The sequence below is a fragment of the Canis lupus genome, chromosome 7 (assembly GCF_048164855.1).
Source record: "Canis lupus baileyi chromosome 7, mCanLup2.hap1, whole genome shotgun sequence".
Classification (NCBI taxonomy): domain Eukaryota; kingdom Metazoa; phylum Chordata; class Mammalia; order Carnivora; family Canidae; genus Canis; species Canis lupus.
The window spans coordinates 40,093,868-40,116,365 of NC_132844.1; the positions used below are offsets into that span (position 1 = coordinate 40,093,868).

Sequence of the window (22,498 nt, forward strand, 5' to 3'; positions counted from 1 at the left end):
TTGTATCCCCAGCCGACGCTTCTCTGAACATTATTAGACTGTGTAGCCAGCTGCCTATTCTGTATTCCCTCTTAGATGTTGCACAGACATCTCTAAGTTAATATGTTCAAATTAAATGCTTGATTCCCAAGCACAACTTACTCCTCTCACACTCTTCCCACTCTCAGTCCCCATCAAAATGCTCAAAGCAGGAACTCAGGCATCACATTCATTCTTCGTCTCCTGTATCACCATCACCCACATCCAGTCAGCAAGTCATTAACAGTGTTACCCCAAACCCATCTCAAATCTATCCACTGCCCTCCATTCCTCTGCCATAATCCTAGTTCAGTTTTCCCTAATCTAGACTCATCAGACTAACTGAGTTCCCCCATCTGCTATGGGCTCCTGACCAAATTCACTTACTACACAGCACTAGAGCACTTTTCCTAAAATAAAAGTTGAATAATGGCACTCCTTTGCTTTAACCCTTGAATGTTTTCCCATTGTACTTCATATGCAATCCAAAAACCTTTTTATGGCTTAGAAGCCCTGATTAAATTAGCTCCTACTCCCTTTTTAGCCGCATTTGGTACTGTTCTCTCCACTGATGTCCTATTCCTCAAATTCCCATGCTCCTTCCAAACTCAGGACTTTATTTATTTATTTTTTTTTCCAAACTCAGGACTTTAGTGCATGCTCTTTCCTCAACCTGGATCACACTGGGTCCTATTTATCCTACATCTCTCAATGTAAATGTTACTGTGTGGAAGAGCCCTTATTCCTCACCTCATGATTCTCCAGCTCACACTATTTTGTCTGTGTACATGTTTATTTCCTCCTGTCAACTCTATGCTCCTTGAAGGCAGAGATTATGTCTGTCTTGTCCATCATCTTATCCTGGGCACCTAACATAGTATCTGGAAAAGCAGGGGCTCAATAAATAGTCTTTGAATTTAAAAAGAGATTGTCAATTTCCAAATATTGAAATACAGTAAAATGTACTTATCTTTGAATCTGTTGTGAAAATTTAAACTTTTATAATTCTTAAGGCATTTCAAGATCTTATAATATTTCAAGAATCATTATCATGAACATTCTTTTCATACATTTTTCTTTCTTTTTAAGCCTTTTTATTTTAATTTGAATATAGTTAACAGTATAATATTAGTTTCAGGTATACATCTCTTTGCACATCGTAAAGCATGTTTACTAGTTGAAGTTTCTGTTGTTTTGATCCTAAGTGCAGATGTACTCTACCTCCCTAGGATCATTTTTCCCCCTACTATGAACATTTGAAAAAACTTGGTAAAGTTTCAAAATAAATCCTTGTATATATTCTAAAAATATACCTATTTCAGATCTTTAACCTCTGCTTCAGGTAGTTGCAGGGTTGGGAAAAACTTCTACTGGAGTCTTTTTGGACCTCTCCTCCAGATCCTTCTCACTGCTTCCAGAACCCACTGTTTACAGGCTGCTTCTTATTGTCCTGGACCCACCTCCAGGGCTCTCCAGGAATTCTCAATTCAAGACTGTCTATAAGCTCCTTCATCATCAAAACTTGCCAATTTTCTATTTTGTCTCCTCAGATTCCAGGGAGGTAACCATCAAAATAGTTTGATAAATTAATCCAAACCAACATTGTCAAAATTTAATGTGTTGTTCTTCCCAGGTAAGATTTCAATGTTAACACAGACCTTCAATGCTTTCCCAATGGAATGACCAATTAAGAACCTCAGAATAATATATGTGGATGCTGAGATAGCTGAAGGCTCTCAAGTCACTTTTTTTTCAAAACTGGTACAAAGATGGCTCATGATACATTTCAAGAAGGACATGGAGAATATTGGTTACACATGTTCTCATTTTCTGAGGCAGATTTATTTTATATGTGGTATTTATTGAGAGGCAATCATCTCTGTCCCTAACACTAGCAGGGTATAGGGCAAGAGATCCATATATCATATGTCTAAATACATGAATGTTATATCTTTTTATCTTGACAAGTATACCTTCACAAAGACCTGAAAGCCCACGTCAAGTTCAGAATTGAACACAGCAGGCTGCAAAGGATAAACTAGCCTCTGGGTCGGACTAAAGCTCTTTTCTCATTTTTTCCCATTCCTTCCTTGGTCTGCACCATGCAGGGCCTCACCCAACATGTATGAGACCATACCAGTAAATCTAAACTGTCTATAATAGCTGTAAGCAGTTACTCCTTGAAACTCACTGGGGCCTAGGAGTGTTCCTATCAGTAACTTGGTCTGTCCCTGAGGAGATGAACACTAGGAAGAGATCTACCAGTCCTGTAAGAGGACTAATAGTCCTTTGGTCAGGGAATTTCAGGACCTTGGGTGCCTAGAGCCTCATCTAACAGCTTGGGCTTTGGGTGAATAGGTCCCCTTAATACTGTGGACTCCTACTCTGAGAGCAAGACCACATCCAGAGCAAGGCCATAAAAAGGCCTTCCAAAATGTAAGGCCCAGAACAGGGACCTTGTTGCCTGGGCCTAAGAGTGGTACAGAGAACAGTATCAGGTCCTCATTCTACAGATATGAGACATCAAAGCTCATACAGAAGATCCCAGAGCCTGAGATCCAAGTCAAGTTCTTCTAGACTAAGAAGTCAGTGCTGTTATACCATCAGGATGTGGGATAGACCTATCACATCCCTATATACTACCTTTAAATCTTCAGCTATTCTTTATAAAGTTGCTAGCCAGACCCAGCAGTTCTTTCCCAGCCCTACAAAGTACCAAAGTCATAATTATGAGCATGCCCAGTACTGGCAGTCTTGAGCAGACAATAGCACAGGAGCCTATGAACCCTCTAAAATCATCCAGATAGCTCTGTAACTCATTTCTCATTGTCATGACAACAAAAAGATAAAGGCATGACAACAAAAAGATAAAGGCTGCCTGAAGGTCTGCCTATGACCTCTACTACCTCCGACCCATTATTCTCACCAACCTTGGTTAACTGGAATAGTTTTGGATATTGGTTGGGGTAAGGTAATTAAAAAAAAGAAAGTCACTATCCCTTAAATCTCCATTATTCAGCTCTTGAAAATCTATGAGTTAACTACCAAAATATTTTAATTATGACATGGATTTTCAAAAATTCCATATTAATTTAGATTTGCATACCGAGAACACAAAAGGGACAGAAAGGAACAGTGGAAAACTTTAATTTTTCATTCCATTCATGGAATTTTTCATTCCATCCAGGTCCTATGGGCCATGGGGGAGACAGTAGTCATTGGGGATAAAGCAGGGCGCCAAGTAGAGGAAGTCCTTAGTGTCACTCGGGTCAGGGAGACCAAAAATAAATACATATACTATCTTTGTGAGATAGACACTAGGAAGTAAAGGAAAGGAGAGTAAGTAGAATGATGAAACAGCAAGCTTGCTAGATAAGATGGTCAGGGACTTCTTAGCACAAGGTTTTTAGTAAACCCCACCAAATCTGCCTACAGACTGAATTGTTTTACTGTTATGCCATCTTACATTTTATAATACTCACTCTTCATCTTTGAAATTGAGGTAAAGGATCAGAATATTAGAATAAAGAGAGAAACAGAAAATAACATGGGAAAGGCAAATGAAAGGGGCAAACAGGAAAAAATAGAGAAAGAGTCCTAATTCACTTTATGCAGGCTGTTAAATGAGCAACATCACATTTTAACTTTCCAAAAAATAAGTTTGATTTGTTAAATGAAAGAACCCACATTTTCAGAGCATTCATCACAAAGAGAAATGCTGTGTGACTGGATAGGGGGTCAATTCCTAAATCAAACCTCTTGACTATCTTCCAATATGCCTGTACATAATTCCAAGAAAATCTGACCATAGTGTTATGAAGTCACACATCTTGTAAATAAGCAAAAACAACAGGTGTTACACATCTGTTCTTTTACCAATCTTTAGAATCTATCTTTAGTGAAGCTACAGCAGAGTCTGTAAACTATTGGAGAAAACCAGCTGAAAAGCCATGCCTCCAGAGTTAAATTCCGAGCTGATAATAGGATAAAAGTTTCAAGAGCTTAGGACTAGATCTAGCATTATTTCATAATTTTATCATAGACTACAGTAATGAAATTGGAGTTAATTTGCAGAAATCTGTTGCAGCTTAGGCAAGGTTCCCGCCCTCATTATAATCTATAGAAAACTCCTGACCTTTATATTTTAATTACAGGATTCTTATTTAACTTAAGAACCCATTAGAAATTTCGAAATCCTCTTCATTCTTTACCTCTCCTATATCAAACCTCTATCAAGTCTATAAAATATACTTTAAAAAATTTCCTTTGAAACCATACCAACTTCTTCATCCTTACAAAACTGATTTACTTTACCTCCTTACCATTTCTAATCTGTAAAAGTGCAGCAGACTCCTAACTACATTCCTCTTCTTCAGTCTCGTTCCCCTTGTTTCTATCTCCCTACTGCTCAAGAATTCTATAACAGGGATCTAATCACTTTAGTGTTCTGCTTTATTAAAGTCTCCTGGTACTTTTTCATTGGCCATTTCTAAGGGAAGCTCTCAAGGCTTTTCAGAGTATGGTCTTGGACTCATCTGACCAGTCTCATTGCCTGCTACCTCCTTCCTTTTTTTTTTTTTTAAGATTTTATTTATTTATTCATGAGAGACACAGAGGGGGTGAGGTGGGGGGAGACATAGGCAGAGGGAGAAGCAGGTTCCATGCAGGGAGTCTGATGTGGGACTCAATCCCAGGATTCCAGGATCATGCCCTGAGCCGAAAGCAGACACCCAACCACTGAGCCACCCAGGCGTCCCCTGCTACCTCCTTCCCTACAAACTTTACTCCATCAAACTCTTCACAATTCCTCGCATGTGCAAGGCTTCTGCACATGCAGTTTTGGCCACTGGGATATCCTTCCAATTCTCTTTCCAACTGCTAATCATTTACTCTGCCTTCCACATGCAATTCAAATGCCGTGTCCTCTATGAAGACTGCAGGAATGATCACTGGGTTCATTTACTCACTGCCTTAACAATCCAACAGAGCTCAGTACCCACCTCTACTTCAGTGCAGTCTACACTGCATTTTAATAACCTATGTGCATTCTGTCTCTTCTTTACACTGAACATCTTATAGAAGAAAGTATCTTTTTACTTGTGTTTTTTCAAACATTAAATAATTAACTACTGGCATTTAGTAGGTACTCACTTGATCAATTTGTAGGATGAATATAGTCTAAAGCAACACATTTCCAAAATGGAGGTTCAAGCTTTTAAGTAGTATATCCAGGTATGGATTTAAAATTTATAGAAGATATAGGTGGAGAATTATTATTAAAAGGAGACTCAGTGATCTAATTTCAGTTGTTTAATGAGATGCGCAAAAGATAATACTACTGAATTTTTCTTCCATCACAGAAAATATATTGCCTCGTTCTTAATGTTTATAATCCTCTAAACTGATCAACTTGATCACATTTTCTCAAACTTCCATATTATTGGGACACCTTGGGTGGCTCAGCAGTTGAGCGTCTGCCTTTGGCTTAGGGCGTGATCCCGGAGTTCCAGATCAAGTCCCACATCGGACTCCCTTCATGGAGCCTGCCTCTCCTCCCTCTGCCTGTGTCTCTGCCTCTCTCTCTCTCTCTCTCTCTCTCTCTCTCTGTCTCTCATGAATAAATAAATAAAATCTTTTTTAAAGGGATCCCTGGGTGGCACAGCGGTTTGGCGCCTGCCTTTGGCCCAGGGTGCGATCCTGGAGACCCGGGATTGAGTCCCACGTAGGGCTCCCGGTGCATGGAGCCTACTTGTGTCTCTGCCTCTCTCTGTGTGTGTGTGACTATCATTAAAAAAAAAAAAAAAAAATCCTTTTTAAAAAAACTTCTAGGTTATTTGTCTTGTCACTTCAAAACTAGTGCTTACTTCCCAGAGGGTCTCCAACCTCAGGTTCCTTTTGAGTGTGCTTAACTGATTCTCTTCATCCTCTACAACTTGTTTGTTTTATTGATTCACTTTTCTGACCTACTGTGGTCTCCATCAACTTTTTTGGAACCATTATCGACTTTTATCATTATGAGTGACCTACATTTTCTCAGGTTTCAATTCTATAGCTCCATTTCCACAGATATAGCTATCTCAGTGATCCAGTGCCACTTAAAATTTTGAATTAATATAGATGTATATTTTTCCCTTATGTATCAAGTTTTCCTACTTTTCATTTGACGCGCTCTACTAACTTTATGATCTAATAATCTTACAATCTCATGATTAACTCTGATTTCTCACAGAGAGGTGTCAAGACCCATTGGACTTCACAAATGTCATGGGATATCATGGGTAAGGTCTATTATTCTACTCTCACATTGGCCATCTATCAATTTCCAAACTCAATATGCAACTTCCTCACCTGATTATCTCATTAAAGGCCTACAAAATAACACCCCAAAGAGCCTCTTACCTCTTATATTCTCCTTTCCGATCTCTCCTTAGGCAAGTACTATCTGCTCTCATCTCGGGTTTCATCCCAGCTCGGATTCTCTGTCTTACCAGGCACATGACTGCTCACTCCCACCTCTAAGCCTGCACACATGCCATTCCTTCTGGTTGGAATGCCCCCTCTCTTGCTCTCTTCTGCCAAGCCATTTTATTGTCTGCCTCTTTAATTTTTTTTTAAGATTTTATTTATTTGAGAGAGAGAAGGGGAGAGCGCAAAGGGAGAGTGAGAGGGGAGAAGCAGACTACCTGCTGAGCCCTATGTGGGGCTGGATCCCAGGACCCTGAGATCATGACCTGAGCTGAAGGCCGATGCTTGAGCCACCGAGGTGCCCCTTTTCTCTGCCTCTTTAAGATATATGACCTTAATGCAGCCTGCCTTGTATAATCCAACTCCAATCCTATTCGTTCTATTTGTTTTTCCCAGCATCCTTTCCAGATTATATACTTGCATCTCTCTAGCCCTGCTAGTTTGTGTTCCTGCTAATTTTTCACTTTTCACTTGAATTTGTATTTATGATGTCAATTGGCCATAACTATGCTTTCTTTCTGTTTGTTTTAATTTAAATTAGCCAACATATAGCACATCATTAGTTTCATATGTAGACTTCAGTAATTCATCATTTGAGTGTAACACCCAGTGCATCACCCAATTACCCCATCCCCTCACCACCCAGTGCATCACCCAATTACCCCATCCCCTCACCAACTTCCCCTCCAGCAACCCTCAGTTTGTTTCCTATAGTTAATAGTCTCTCATGGTTTGTCTCCCTCTCTGATGACTTCCCATTCAGTTTTCCCTCCCTTCTTCTATGATTCTCTGTGCTGTTTCTTATATTCCACATGAGTGAAACCATACGACAGTGGCCTTTCCCTGATTGACTTATTCTGCTCAGCATAATACCCTCCAGTTTCATCCACGTCCATGTACAACTATGATTTCTATCTCTATGGCTTCTCTTGCCTCTGAAACCATACACTCTGTGTACCTACTGGGCACTTCTGCCTGCTAGGGGAAAAAAAAAAATGAACTACAATCTCAGCAGCAGAGATTAAACAGAAGGACCATAGAGTAAATGGAAATTTTCCATTTCTGGAGAATCTGTTTGAGATGGTTTCATTTGTTGGGTGACGATTTGGATACAGAGATAATGTCCTGTGATACTAATCACATTTGTTTTCCTTTCACCTTTTTGCTTTTTCCCTGACCTTTTTCATCAGGTTCAGGTGCACTCCCCTGGTGTATAACCACTTCTCTCTCCTTTCCCAGGAAACCCCACTTAGATTCCTCACCATTCTGAGAAATCAGACTGGACAAAGCCTCATGGAAGCACGTGCCAGTTACTACCTTCATTTTGTAACCCCCTAGGGAGAGGATGCACTGTTCTACCCCTGGGAATCCCCGTCCTCTTTTTCACCCTGAAGAGATATTCCCAAAGAACCCTGTCAACCTCCTCAGGAAGCGATTTTAGGTACACTTTCCACCATCTGAACACCAAACGCCCCAGCTCCTCCTTTGCAGGCACATGTCAAAAATCTCCACTTAGGAGTCCTGCGGCTCCTTCCCCACACATCTGCAAGGAGATGCTGAGAAACCAAACGTTTGGTACTTTCCTTTCTTTCTTTTTTCTTTTTTTTTTCTTAATCTCTTAAAAGGACAGTACTGCTTGGTTTGGACTGATAACAAATGCCATTGCTCTTTCGCCTTTTGTTGGAGTGGGGGTAGGGAGAGACGTTGGAGGGGCTTATTTCCTCCCCTCCGTTAGCAAGCAGCTATGGATTCCTGCTGGGCACCCCGACCACCCCCACGCGCACCCCCACGCGCACCCCCACCCTGGTTTCTCCCCCGACTCCTCCTCAAAGCAGAAGGTGGGACCAAGCAGTCTGGGAATTGTGAATGCCAGGAGGCAGCACAAGTATCCTCCTTCCCCCTGCACTCCCCAACCTCGAGCTGGGGCTCAGGATCGCTGCCTGCTGCAATGCCTGGATGGTTCGATTAAAACTCTCCGCATTCCCAGGGTCCCGGGCGCCCTCTCCTCTTTGCTGGCCCCCGGCCCACTGCCCCCTGAGGCTGGCACGGAGCTGGGCACCCCGCACGCCTCCGCCTCCCCACCTCCCTGCGCCTCCGGCTCCCGCACCTGCCTGCCCACCGCGACCCCGCCGCCTCCCGCCCTCACCCTGCGCGGGGCAGGATTCGCGGACGCGCCGCCCGCTCCGAACGAGCCAGCGTGCCCGGCGGTGGCGGCGCGCTTGGTTCCGCGCCAGCAAACTTCCTCGGGACCCTGCAGTGCCCGGGCCGGCGGGGCTGCGCCGCCCCCTCCCCGCGGCCGCGGTGCGTCGGCGCCGGCGCGGGGGCGGCCGAGGCGGCCGGATCTCGCAGCCCGGGCGGCGGCGGCGCGGCGGCGGCGGAGGCGGGGGCCGCGTTCTCGGAGCGCCGGGACCGGGACGTTCGCGCGGCTGCGGCGGCGGGGACGGCGGCGGGGACGGCGGCGGGGACGGCGGCGGGTCGGGCCGCGCTGCGCGTGCTGCAGGCTAGTTAAGGAGCAGCCGCCGCGGGCTGGGGGAGGCCGGAGTCCCGGGACCCCCGCCCGCGCGGCCCCGCGGAGCCGCCCTCGGGAGAAATACCCGCAGGTCGGAATAAGTAACCCCCGCACCTCGCGTCTTCCAGTTTATAGCCCTTGACTGTCTCGCTTCCAGCGGGTAACATCTCTAGACGTAGCCCCCCTCCCCCCCCAAAAAATGTTCTTATGGCATGCATCTATATTGAGTTTATTTGTTTTGTGCATTTAACCCCATGGATATTTTTTTTCTTCTGTATTTGACGTCTGTTCTCCCCCGCATCAGCAGTGCTCCTAGCTCTCCTTGACAGGCACACGTAGCCAGAAAAGCCACTAGAACTAAAGTACGAGGCATAAAGCCTGCCTTATGCGAGCATCGGAACACGAACTACGTTCCAGGTAGCATACGAAAGTGGCCCCAGGGCGCCGAACGCTCCCGGTCGCGTCGCTCGGCCACCTACGGGAATGCGCAACCGCAGGTGTGCGTTATTTATCCGCCCCAACTGCGCGGCGCAGTTTTGCATTCTCTCGAAAGGCAGATGCACGCAAACGACCGGGACCCTGAGCCGATGACCCAGGCCCGGCGTGTGTGCGAGAGACGGAGCGAAAGGGCCGGCGCAGGGCAGAGCCGCGCAGCTTACCTTGGCCGCGGGGTGAGCCCCTCAGAGGCGCCGCGGAGTCCGGCCCGCGCGGGCTGCCGCAGCGCCGAGGAGTGGCCCGAGGGAGCTCCCTGCGAGTGGGGAAGGGGGACGCATCTCTGCCCTTATTAGTCTCTCCCGGTGTGACCCTCCCACTCGACGAGCACGGAGGGACTCCGCGAGACGGGACTCCGCCAGCCCGGGCACAGGTTTTCCCTGATCACAACAACGTCGCCTTGGAGCTGGGAATAATGCCTTCTCAGGTTGACGCTTTATTAGCAGTTTCACAGGGAGGACGACTGGGGGATGCAGGTGCTGGAGTTCCTCACTTTGATGATGAAGGGTCTTCACAGTCTCCTATGTGGTGTGCATTCACAGGTAGATTAGATGATTGAGCTGAAAAGGGATTATCATTTATGTTTCATTTTCCACTTTTATGTCAGGAGTTTATATATAAAGTTAATCGAGAGTCTTTCCGCCTTCTGATCATGTTCGTGTGTACAGGTTCAGTGTGGCACTGTTGGTCTCAGAGTCCATAAAAGTATTTTGTGATTTTAAATGTTATGTCTTTCCATGGATTTGGTGCGACAAATGCCGGGTTTTGAACTCTTTGGGATCCCTTTCAACATGTGAAGGTAACATTTTTCCGCAGATCTTTCTGTAGGTATTTGTGTGTGTGTGTACACACACAGTGGGTATATATTTATATTTGAAGGCATAGATACATATTGTATGTGTGAGATATATATATATACACACACACATATATATGTATAAATCCATCCACCTCCCCTACACACACACACACACACACACACACACATATATATATGTATAAATCCATCCACCCTCCCCTACACACACACACACACACACACACACATATATCTTTGGAAGAAAAATAAAACCATTATAGAACTCAGAAAAATGATCAGGCATTAGAAAATGGATAAATTGAAAAAAAAGAAAATGGATAAATTGGCTTAACATTCTTTAGTACTGCCATAGTTGGGGAAATATTATAAATTATGTTATTGATCCATAATGGTGAGAATCAGTAAGCTTAAAAGTTACCTTAAATCAGAGAAATATGTTTCATGTGTCAAGGCTCAAAGATTGGGTAATAAAATTAGGCCAGCGAAACCTAAAAATATTAAGAAAAATTTTAGGAGATAGCTCATTTCCACTTCATTGAAGTGAAACTATTAGAGTCAACTGGTGGTTTTTAAACCCTTTTCATCGTAATCAAAATGCCTACAGTTTTTGTCTTGCATCAAAACATGTTTATATGTCAGAATTTAAAACCTTATGATGTGTTTCCTTCTGTTTGATTTTCGTCACTAATTTTTGGTTGACTGTGGAAAGAGGCCAAGGAGGGAGGATATCACATGAATCATGCTGCTGAAATGGCCATTTGAAAAATATGTTTTCACAAACCTTCGTCAGACTTTTGGTGATCATTCTCCAATTTTTAAAAAGTGTTACCCCTATTTGAATCTTTCTTTTTTTTCCTTTCTAAGCAATTGTACTTTACCTTTCACTTGCTAGTGAATTGGAATAAGAGCATCCAGGCTTTATTTCTCTGATAGACCATTATGTTCACCTTATTTACATTTAATTGGTACTATTTAAAGTAAGGCTTTAAAATTACTTAAGAGAAAGCCTGAAATTTTGCCTCTAATTTGTGTTTTAATGCATCTTTATTTTAGTGTTATTTTTGCAAACATCTTAATTTCATAATCTTTAAAAATTTTTTTCAAAATAACCACTGTCATATTTTTTTTTCAACCTCAAATTGCTCCTTTCCCTACTCACAGCATTGAACTAAACAAGAGTTTGGAAGAAAGTGAGAAATGATTAAAAATAAAAATTATTATTATCTGTTGCTTATTCTGCACCAACAATCCTAGGTCAATAAATATTCCTCATTTTTCTTCCAAGAAAGCGTTCAAATTTGGACTGGTTTCATAATTACAAACAATGATATCCCTAAGTGTTGGCTCCTTAAACCAATTCTTTTCACTGAGTTTTAAAGTGACTTCAAATAGAAACAGCCCCTAACCGAGCAATTTTATATATCCAACCCAAATACAATTATAAACGATCAGTTTTTTCACTTGCTTCTGAAGCTACTGCTGGTGAACGCACATCTGAAAATAATAGGAGTTCTGACAGGACTTTGAATTCTGGCGAACAGCTTGCAGGGCTTCTAATGCCCAGTTTAGCTGCATGCATGTGTGACTTTAAAAAATAAGATTTCAAAAGCAAACCGCTTTCAATATTTACGTGCCGTGGAAGACACGTTCCCTATTTTTATGTCCTGTGAGGAATAAATTCCTTTTAGTACATTGAAAAACTCTTCCATATTTGTAAAGCCCCACTTATATAATTTAAGTGTCATAAAAGGAACATTGCACCATATTTTGATAATTGCCCCATAATAAATATAATGTTTTTTTCTTTCCTGAGCCTCACTTCTCAATCTCCTGAGTTAATATGGCTATTTGTTTTTGTTTTTCTTTTTTCTGTACTTTTGTGCTCCCAGCCATGTTACTTTGCCTTTTCTCTTTTGTAATTCCTTTCACTTTTCTCCTCCTTCATAGTTTCCATTTTCCAAGAAGAAAGAATTTCAGCATTGCCCCCAGCTAACTTCTTAGTTACCAAACCATAAGAGTGTTCATTCTCTATTGAATTGACGGGGCACAGACATACATGACTCCCATACATATCCCATGGAAATACTTCAGTGCCTCAATAGGAGCTGAACAGACCGTACTGTTAACTGTAATTACCAAATCTGACTTGTCATCGCTAGCATGCACTTCCCATTCTTTTCTTTTGAGACCAGTACTACATATAATATTCTTCAGGGTAAACAGAAAGTAGGCATATCAGTTCTAATTTTTTAGTAATCATCATAAGTATGGACATTTAAAATTTTTAAAGGCTATTTTTACCTTTGTTTCTGGAAATAATTCTCCTCACAGAGAAAATGATATTGCACGGGAGGTTGTTATGTCTGCTCCCATTCCTGGAAGACATTCTAGCTCCTCACATTGACTCAGCTTAGAAATGAGAGGAAGAAGTGATCACAGATCTGACATTCACTTAGTTTATTAGACTTTACTTCCTAGGGATCAGTGACCCTGAAAGGAAATAGGGTAAAAGACAAATGCCTGACTGGGGAAAATGTTTATTAATACACATCCACCTCTCAAAAATAATGATTTTTAAAAATAGAGACAGATAAATATCCCAATAGAAAAATGGGCAAAACTGTGAAAAGGCCATTCACAAAGGAAATACAAATGGTCAATAAACGCATGAAAAAATACTCAAATTGATATTGAAAGAAATTAATTTCTAAAGGAATGATTTTTGTCCCCTACCCATTTCGCCAAGACTAAGATGAGTGGTATATTCAGGGTTAGCATAAATGAGGAGCATTCTCACAGGAGCATAAAATAGTTGTCTTTCTGAAGGACAGATTTGCCATATTTATTAAAAGCTCTAAAAACTCCTCTAAAACCATGAACTGTGGTTATTTCTGAGTTATGATTATGGGAGATTTTGATTTCTTCCTTTTGCTTTTCTATGATAATATAAAGTTTCTACAATGAATATGTATTACGGTTGTAATAAAAATATAACAAACATAACCTAGTGTGGTATTTTTATATATCTCCAACAAATTAATAAAGTAATGGTGTTAAGAGAGCTGAGATATTTGCCTCTCAAGTGCTCTTTTCAATCATTTCCAGCAGGAATCTTCCAGGTAAAAGTGAGCCTGTGACATGAAACATTTAAACTTGTTCTAATGATTTCTCTGGGAAGCAGATATTAATTAAACTGTTCATTCAACACAGTTTTAAATACCTCTTCAGCTGAGCACTGTAGAGCAGGCAAAGAGGTTGCACATGGGCCCCACCTGGAGTTTAACATTTAGTAAGAAAGAGAAGACATGTATACGCATACACAATGGTAATATGAAATGAAAATACAAAGTGCAATAAAGTAGATATAAAATACTGAGAAAGTTCGAAGGTGGGGAGAAACTATTACTATGCAGAAGCATGAAGATCAGAAACTTCCGGTGAACAAAACTGTCTCTCTTGTTTTGTCAGTCTAAATCTACTTAAAAATCATCATAGAATCATAGTACTAGAAGGGGCACTGTAAATAATAATTTGGGAAACGATGAGTTTACTGTAATAAATATTTGTTGAAAGAATCAACAGAGGAAAAAAAAAAACACCTAAGAACCAGCAGAGAACAAATCCACTTCTCTCCCCATTCGGGTGAGGAAAATGAAGTTCCTTTCCTACTGAGCTAAATCCTTTCAACAGTGCAACTTCAGTGGGCTCCGCTCAGACCCCTCAGACCCCCAGGAGGTCCCAACCAGATTAATTGCTCTTAAGCACAGAATGAACTACCCAGCCCGTCCACTATGCTATTACTCCTACTACCTCCAGGTGAACCTCAAGGTGGCTGTTGACATTCTGCCAATCATTTGAGGCTTATTTCAGGTGTTCTGTCTATAACAGGGTTTCTTCTGGGCACCAAACAAACTCTTCCCCTACCTCTAGAGAGTGGAGTAGTCACTTTTTACATGACAATCTACTTTTCCCTACCTTGTTTCAAACACATTTCTGTATTTGGCCCTCTGATGTGATTGTAAACTCCTTGAGGACTAGAATGGAGTCTTTTTTAATAATACCTAGAGCACCTAGTACAATACATTTTTTCTTAATATAATCTTCAAATATTTGTTGAGATGAGGCTTGTAGAGGTTAAGTAACTGAGGACATACAACTTTCTAATTACAAAGCATAGACTGAATCTCAGAGTCAATATGGAAAAATGGTAGGTTTATTTTGGTATGCTATCTAGGGGATTAAATTATTACACTAATAAAGTAACCACAGGATAATTTGTTCTCGCCTATAAAGGATTCTCAGAACAAGGACTTGTGTGTGTATGTGTGTGTGTGTGTGTGTGTGTGTGTACAGCAATATATCAAGACAACAAGACTATTATTAGTTGAAAATGTCCTCATCATGTGTCCCCTTCACTTCTTTTCCACACTTAAGGTTAATTTTCATTATTGACAAAAAGAATGCAACTCTGTTTAAATAATCTTTTGTTATTCTTAGAACATGAGAAAAAGACTCCCAATTAAACTTTGTTCTAACTCCTCAATGTTTTTATTTATTTATTTATTAAGGATTTTATTTATCTATTTGACACAGAGAGAGGAGGCACAAATGGGGAACAGCAGAGGGAATGGGAGAAGCAAGCTCCTCACTGAGCAGGGAGCTTCATGCAGGACTCGATCCCAGGACCCTGAGATCATGAGCGAAGCCCAAGGCAGACATTTAACCAACTGAGCCACCAAGGCGCTCCTGAATATTTTTAAATAACGAACCCTTATACAACATTTAAAAAAAATAATTCAACATTGACGCAGTATGATTAGTCAGCTAGTAAGTTAATCAAGTTCATGTTTAAAAGCTGTAATTCTTTTCATTGTAATCTCTTTGGAGTGTTTATTTTCAACTTAAAACTATTTAGCTTATTTTCTGATTCTCATGAAATCATTTTTTAAAAGATTTTATTTATTTATTTATTTATTTATTTGACAGAGAGAGCACAAACAGGGGGCATAGCAGAGGGAGAGGGAGAAGCAGGCTCCCCACTGAACAAGGAACTGCAGGGCTCCATCCCAGGACCCTGGGATCATGAGCTGAAGACAGGTGCTTAGCTGACTGAGCCACTCTGGCGCCCCATCTCATGAAATCATTTTTAAAAAATCATTTGCTAGGCATGGTACTGAGTGCTTTACATATTTCATATTTTCAAAATCCTTCAACAACTTCATTGTCCTATTTTCACAGTTTAGGACTAAGGCCCTGAACCAACCTGACAGAGCCAGGATTTGCACCCATGTCTGTCTCATTCCAATGTCCAGGCTCTTATCTACTATGCTCTAGTACATTGTCTTTAATCACTTTTCAACAAACATTTTGCAAACCCAGATCACCTAACAGACTGATTAAATGGGTGCTCAAGGCAAAGCAGAGGCCTCAAAGTTTTGTGGCAACAATTTCCCTTACAAGGTAATATGAGAAAGACAAAATGAAATAAACCTATAAGTCTCTGTTTTAAGAAAGGAATCAATTTTAAGAGAAAACCATGAACTAAATTAGTTGGACTTAAAAATAATTTTATTTATGTGTTTGTTTAAAGATTTTATTTATTCATGACAGAGAGACAGAGAGGCAGAGACATAGGCAGAGGGAAAGCAGGCTCCCTGTGGAGATCTTGATGCAGGACTCCATCCTGGGATGCCAGGATCACTGCCCAAGCCAAAGGCAGACGCTCAAACACTGAGCCACCCAGGTGCCCCTAAATACTTTATGTATTCAGACAATGTCCAACAATACGCTTTAGTTTGTGCTAAATTAAAAGGAAAAAAAAATTCCAAGATAGAAAACTAGGCAAAGCTCTTTGCTTAGTTGACTATTCAACTAAGCCAAAGTAAGATAAATCTGACCAGACTCTGTTCTCTCTCAAAGGTGACAGATTTACCTGGTTTTCTAATACTTGAGGACATTCTTGCTGTCAAATTATTTTACCATAAACCCATTTTTATCCATTTTAAATGTAAACTTCTATGTTTATAAAACCCCTTTCAAGTAATTATGAGAAGTCATAAAACATAGCTAGTGAAAGAAACAATGATAGTTCATAAATCTATTCTTATTTTTAAGCACTTTGGGTGTTAACCAAAAACAGAATATTTTTTCTTATGTAGAATAGCTCTTTATTTTTAGTAAAAACTTCATAATAACTTTTAGTGTTCAGATAGCCATATTGAAATCCACTATCTTTTATCTAGAGACTTGGCTGCACGGGTTATGAATCTTTTGCTAATCCTGTCCCTAACTGTGGCGCTGCTCAGCTGGTTCTGCTGTGGTGCCATTGCTCAGTTTTGACCCCAGCCCTGGGGATGCTGGTGTAGCCAGGTGCCTTCTGAAGCAGAGGAAAGGTCTGTTTTCTCCATCAAGGTCAATCTCATGTCAGTGGATTCTATTAGAATGACATTCTCACAGTAGGTGACACAAGTGGTATTTTCAGGCAGTGTTCAGCTTCTTTACTTGATGTATCATCAGCTTATTGTTGCATAATATCCTATCCCAAAACTCAGTAGCTGAAAAAACTTTTATTATTGTTCATGAGTCTACTGATTGAAGTTCTGGTCTAGGCTGGGTTTGGCCAATTTCAGTCAGGTTCTCTTATGTCTCTGCCTTCAGCTGGCAGGTCAGAAGATGATTGGCTGGCAGTAAGGTGGCTCATTTGGGACAAGTCATCTAGTCTCCATGTGATCTCTCACTCCTCCAAAAGGCTAGCCTAATGCAGGAGACCACATGGATTCCAGACAGAGTAGAAGCCCACGAAGTCTCTTGAGCTTGGGCTCAGAACAGGCACATGGTCACTTTTGTCACATCCTATTGGTCAAAGCAAGTCCCAAGGCCATGTCAGAGTTAAAATTTCCATCTCTTGAAGAGAGAAGGCTCAAAATCACAATGTCATGAGCACAGAATAGGGAGTGAAAAACTGGAGCCACTGGTAATTTTCTATGATTAGGAGAATACACAAAGGGCATCTTCATTCAGCTCACCAGTGCTAAGTCCCATATCCTCCTCTGGATACCTTTTACCTCTAGAACTACCAATAAGCAACTTCAGCAGCTTGAAAGGTCTCATCCCTCAGTTAATTAGAGCCTCTCTAACTTGTGATCATGGAAACTGAAGAGATTCTTCCCTTCACTCTCCCCTAGAGATATAGAAAATTGGGATGTTCTCATGGATGCCTGCCTACCCTCCCCTTCTCAGAAAGCCTAGACAGTAGTTTCCTCATGTCCTGCTGGTGCAAGGAAATCCAGCAAACTTCCTGACTTCAGAAATCTCAAAGGAAGAAATGAAACTTGTCTTCATTCTTTAGAAAGTTTCACCACATCTCAGGGGAGATAGATTAGGGGTGATTAATAAGAGACTCTTCAGCAGCTCTTCATTTTCTCTCTTCTAGAATAACTCTTTCTTTTGTAGCTCCCACTACTTTTCTGGTGACAAAAACTACCAAGCCAGTTGAACATTTTTCAAACCATGAGAGCCTGGAAAGCTAACTTACCAGAATCTTTCTTCTTTTGCACCTGGCCTTTGGAAATTTAACATTTTTTTTCTTTTCCTGTTTGCTGTTTCTATAATAATGGGTAGGTGATGTGACAAAGAAAGCTACTTGGGAAGGGAGTAAGGGACAACTTTAGATGGGATAGCCATAGAAAGCTTCTCTAAGGTGGTGATATGTGATATTAGAGTTGAGACCTTAATGCCCAGAAGGAGCCAGCTCTGCAAAGATCAGAGGAAAGGAACAGCTGGTGCAAAGGCTCTGGTTAGGCAGAGTAGGGCCTGTTCAATGAACATAGAAAGGCCTTAATGCCAGGAAAGGGGTTAACAAAAGAAGGCATGGTAAGGGATGATGTTGTCTGGGGTCAGATATTGCAGAGCCTTTTAAGCCCTCGTAAATAGTTTATATTTTATATTGTAAAAAGTAGAAAAGTGTTGGAGGGTTTAAGCAGGGAATGAAATGAACTAATTTCTTATTTTTAAAGAATCCCTCTGGCTTCCCTGTAGAGAATAGGACTGTAGAAAGGCAAGAGTAGAAAAATGAGACAAGTTCTGAGGCTGCTGTACTCCAGGCAAGAGATGATGGTGGCTACATTGAAGGTGGTAGTAGTAGAAGGAAAGAAGTAAACAAATTCAAGACGTATTTTAGAAATAAACTTGCTAAGACTTGCTAAAGGGCTGGATGTTGGGGCCCAGAAAAACAGAGAAGCACAAAGCAAGCCTGTGTTTCAGGAACACAAGGGACCTTAAAAATCACTTGGACCAATCATGTTTCTATGCTCGTTTTAATCAATACAAATTAAATAGAAGTTGCTTGGTTTTCAAATGCTTATCCTTTAGGGAAAAGGGAGACATTCCTGTATAAATGGTAGGTAAGCTCCTGTGTTGCCATCTGTATTAGAGTGCTAAGGAAGGTCATAAGCCCTCCCAAATGATTGACTATCACGTCACGGACAGAAGAGGGACAGGGGAGAGAAGGTGGTGACCTAGAATCACATGAGCTTCTCCAAGATTAAAAAGACTAACGTGACAGGGGCTGCACATGAAACCAGATTTGTTTTCCGCACAGAAGGTATGATAATTAACAGCTCTTTTGATCCTTGAATCTGAACTGGAGTTGCTATAGCCTTGGATGTCTGCCATCCAACCACCTTGGATAAACTGAGAAAAGGACACAGTAGGGAAAGGAAAATGGGATTCTAGAGAGAGAATTTAAGTAACAGACTTCTTTGCTTTTCATGAATCATAATTATAATTATGAATACAGAGACATCTATAGATGTACAGAAGTGAAAGAGAAAATTAAACACTATATTATAAACTATTTTATAGATAAGATGAAATAAATCAAACTCTAAAAATCTGTGTTGATCTAGTGGTTAGGTTTCTCCTAGACTTAAGTTTCTTGCCTAAGACATGGCAAAATATTGTTTCAATAATCCAGTGATTAATATCTTGAATCTGTTTTTGTGGAGTTTTTTTGTTTAGGTTATTATAAATGACCATGTACACCCACACCATTCCCCCAAGAAAGCAAGGAAGTTAATTGGGTGAGTAGCTGAAGCCTGTGCCACTACTCAAGGCAGCATCCTCTGTCATCACAGGGAGTATCAGCTCTGTGAAAAAGATAAGAACTCTTCAATATTTTGGAGATTGTAAGTTTATTTTGGGAAAAGAGGAGGAAACAATAACCTCATTGTGAAAAACTGATATTCATGTAATAAGTTCATATGAACAAAAGTGAATTTGAAGTAAAAGTTATTTGTATTTTTAAATAATTTATATAAACACATGAAAACATAATTTTGAAATTATTTACTAACAACCAAAATGTATTCTTTAAATGATCAAAAGGAAATCAGTTCCAAAGCATTTCTGTGCCTTTCCTCTTAATAAATCTCTCCAAGGATATGCTCGGCGGTCCCAGAAAGATTTGGAATAGCTTCTGCCTCTGAAACAAAGAAACTTTTCAGTTGATTGTACAGAGATGGGTTTGAGTAGAGTGACCACTTCACTTCTTTTCAAATAGGCACACTTTCAAGAGTGAAAGGAGGCTCTATGACTAGTGTGACAGGACAATGGATATAAATGCCCATGTGATAGCCCTAGACTTAGTGCACATGATAAGCCAACAAAATGTCAACAGAGGGGAAAGGTCTTGTGTAGTTACCTTTATATTTAGAATTTATTTTCACAAACCAGATTGGCACCTAAGTAGCTATATATCCATGAAAGCCCCTAAACCCTTGCTCCAGTCTTGTAAGCTTCTGTGTATTTGTCACCTTATCTGTAGGGCCCAAGCCTCCCTCAGTGTGTGTGATACTGTGTGGTGTATCTTACTGCTCTCTAGATGCTCACAAATGTTAATGTGCTTCTCTAAACACCTTCTCCCAGAGCATGACTTGTGCTTTAAGAAAAAGTTAATCTTCTGTTTTAACATATTTGTTGCATATTTAAGGTAAGATTGTAGTTCCTAATACTGTTGTCCAATTTCTTCATGTTTTATATTGGTGCCCATATAAATAACTTAATTAGTATGACAGGTATCTTTTTATAAATAAAATTAAAAATTCAATCCTATATATTGTCAAACCACACTGTATAAATATAATGGACTTTAAAAATTAATGTGTGTGTGTGTGTGTGTGTGCACACATGTGTGTTCTTCAGAGAATATTGAATGTGTGATTGGGCTTAAGGAATTCTCATAAAATAGATTGTGTACTATAAAAAAATTGGATGACATGAACAAGAGAGATCAAATGCTATGTAATACTAAGGAGAACACATGCCTAAATTGTCTTCTTATAAAAACGGGGGCATTTATAAGTTGCAGCTGGCTTTGGTTAATACCTTGGTAATTTACAAGGTTGGAGCATCTGGTTTTGTGTTTTATTTGAACATGCAAGAAAAAAATAGAATATTTATTCATCAAATAATCAAGAGGTTCCGATGGCATAGAACTTTATGCACAGTAGGGTATATACAAAATCCATATGTATATAAACACACAAACATATATTCTATATGACAAATATACATTGAGTTCCTTGAACTGTTTTCACTTCTTGGAAAACAATCATTAGCACAGCAGGCAAGATTCCATGTTCTTTACATGAATTGTGATGGAAAAGTTAATTGAGATGAAGGTTGCTAGATATTTCCACAATACTTCTGCTTTAGCCAGTTGCAGACATGTATAAGGATCCTTCTAAGTGAGGTAGTATTTATGAATAATATACTGTAAATAATTATCTCCTAGAGGCTTAGAAAAGTTGACAACTTTCTCAAAATGCCTCCTTACTATGCATTCAACATCCATTCATTCAACAAATACTTAGAATGCTACCATGTGCTGGCAACTATTGTGGTCATTTAGATATAAAATGGAACAAAATTGTCTTCCCTCTTTCTGTTTGTATCCCAAGGAAAGAGATGGATAGCAACTAGAGAAATAAGTGAATAATATATATTATGTCAGATGGTGAAAATGGAGCAAAGGAGATAGTGCCAGTGGATGGTGAGGGTAAAGCATATATATGGTGAGGGTAAATTATATAATTTCAGAAACCTGAAAGAAGTAAGGGAATGAATTATGGAGACACCTGGGGCAGGAGGGAGAAGTTCTCAGACAAAAGGAAAAGTTAGTGCAAAAGTCCTGAGTTGGGAATATGTTTTACATATTCAGGGAACACCACAAATGCCAGTGATGCTGAAATGGAGCAGCGACAGGAAGACAAGTAGGCGGTGACATCTGAGAGACTGGGTTGCCTCGGGTAACTGCTGCACGGTAGTCTACCGTGGCAGATATGCTGGCAGTAGAAAGAGGTGTTCATTTGAAGAATATTGGACATTTTAAAAGAAACTGCTCTACTCTATTTTGGTCTATTTATCCTATTAAATTCTTTCTAGACTTTTTATTTCTCATGCTGGTGATAAAAATGTGTCATCTTCAGGCTATGTGTGTAAAATAAGATTTCTGAAATAACTTCACTTTGCTGAGATTTTTTTTTTTTAATTTACTTTTTGGCAAATGATATAGCATCCACTCCCTGAAGTATCTTTCAGAGGAGAATTTATGAAAAAAAAAAGCAAGGACATTTATTCCATTTCTGGAAATCATGATATGTTTAGCTGCTAGACAAGTGAAAGATTTTTCTGGCCAATCTGCTATGTAAAAGAAAAACATTCTCTCTTTCTCTCCTGTATATGTGTGTAACTGTCTATATGTAATATGTATATCTGTATTTTTAAAAAATCTATTCTTAACCCATGAAGAACCTAATCCTTTCTCAAATTGTATAAAATCTTTAAAAATTATTTATTTATTGGCAGGTGGGTTATGGATTGATGGTGACTATATTGGATATTTTCTTATAAGATTAAGGAAAGCACCAAAGAAGAGGGAAAAAATGAAACTTCCAGAAGCAAAGAATATTTTTCATGATATATATGTATGAATGTATATCCAGATCTATGTATATGTAGTTGTCTAATCGAGTTTATGGATTTTTCCTTTGTCCCTGAAAATACATTTTTTTCTGTGCTTATGCTTAAAACCTTAGGCATCATAGAATAATGGCTAAAAGCTTTGGGGTTAGACAGACCTGAATTTGAATTCCACTTTTGCCACTTTCAGGTAGAGGAACAAACCTCACTCTGTT

The 22,498-nt window shown here is 40.1% G+C and overlaps 1 protein-coding gene across 1 annotated transcript in view; it reads right to left on the reverse strand.

The window, feature by feature from the left end:
- COL19A1 (collagen type XIX alpha 1 chain) overlaps positions 1–10,035 on the reverse strand; it is a 307,933-nt gene extending 297,898 nt beyond the window's left edge. The window contains exon 1 of the mRNA XM_072832451.1: positions 9,652–10,035. The gene's annotated coding sequence lies outside the window, so the exon portion shown is untranslated. The remainder of the gene's footprint in view (positions 1–9,651) is intronic.
- Positions 10,036–22,498: the final 12,463 nt, after the last annotated feature.